The sequence below is a fragment of the Acyrthosiphon pisum genome, chromosome A2 (assembly GCF_005508785.2).
Source record: "Acyrthosiphon pisum isolate AL4f chromosome A2, pea_aphid_22Mar2018_4r6ur, whole genome shotgun sequence".
Lineage (NCBI taxonomy): Eukaryota > Metazoa > Arthropoda > Insecta > Hemiptera > Aphididae > Acyrthosiphon > Acyrthosiphon pisum.
In genome coordinates this window covers 25,148,198-25,149,750 of record NC_042495.1, presented here as the reverse complement: position 1 = coordinate 25,149,750, position 1,553 = coordinate 25,148,198, and positions in this window count along the sequence as shown.

Here is a 1,553-nt window from a genome sequence, read left to right as displayed (position 1 = left end):
CGGTAAATTTTCCAATTTAGGAGGGTCAAGGCTACGAAACGGTGTACATGTGTGCAAAAAGTGTAAAACATGAAAATGTAAGTGTAAAGCAGCAAATAGAGTATGTACATCAAAATGCCATTCAAGCAGTACATGTGAAAATAAATAATTTAATTTAATTTTAATTTTAATTAATTAGTATAAATAGTATAATAGTATAATAAATAGTATAATTAGTAAAAAAAAAATTAAAATTATTTGAAATAAATTAGTATAAATAAAAAAATAATAATAATACAAAAATTAATTAATTATTAATTATGTAATTGTTAGAATAAATGTACTTCACAATATTTTAAATGTATAATTTAAGCTAATTTATCATTTGTTGATTATTAATTATGTATAATAATGTAATATTAATAATTTGCAATAAAAACATAATATACTATGCAGATTATTTTGTATAAATACTTCACAATTTACATTGCCCAATATACCTCGGTCATTGTATACATTGTCCGAATGTTCCACTTTGCCCGTAACACATACACACACATATATTCACTCACAGTCCCTTATTTGAGATTAACACCTGTGTTTAAGCCCATATCGATTCGCAGTCTTGTAAAGTATTCGAATAAATGTATTCAAATAAAAGTATTTGAATACTTTTTTTGTATTCGAATGCTATTTTAAATACTTTTTTTAAGAAGTATTCGAATACGTATTCTGAATACTTTTATTTGTATTTTTTATTCATTAAAAAAATACTTTTTTCCGATCCAGAAAGATAGTTTTAAATTTGTGACAAGACATGGTATTATAAATCGTGAACATTAATTTTATTCTTTACACGAAATATAATATTGGCCCATGATATGATTATTTTTATAAACACCAATGTGTTGTATCCCGTATGGCCCGTATCGGCCAAATCATATGTGGTCAAAATGTATAAATAACTTATGATTACGTTATATGTTTAATTATTAATTAATAAATGTTAAATACCAATCATTTAAAAACTGTCAAAAACTGGCTGGCAAAACTGAATTTTCAGAGAAAGTCAAAAATTTTAATGAAAGAAAAAAAATTTCAATTGAAAATTTTCAAGCTTACGTTTCTAGTCAGGACACGTTGGATAACATCATATTATAGCCATCCCGTCCAGTGATTAAGCAATCAGTATATTTTTACTTCGAGGTGCGTAAGTAATTACAAATATGAATATTGTTTATGATAGACATTATGTGTAGTTCCCAGGGATAACTTCGTTGCCGCATGGACGTAAATAGGGTCCTCAAATGAATAGGACTTGATCCCAAAAGGTTTCAAGAACAAAAAGAGGGGCAGATTTGTCTCACATCCCCTACTTATACACACAATTTTATTTAATCTATAATAAAATTCAAAACTATCGCAAATTAAGTATAAATTAATTCATTGAATTATTGTATATATGTAGGTATATTATTTATTAATATACTTGCTATCCCGTGTAACGTTACCCAGGCCTAAGATTTGTATTTTTAATAAATATATTTCTACAAAATGTATCCGCCACATTTCTT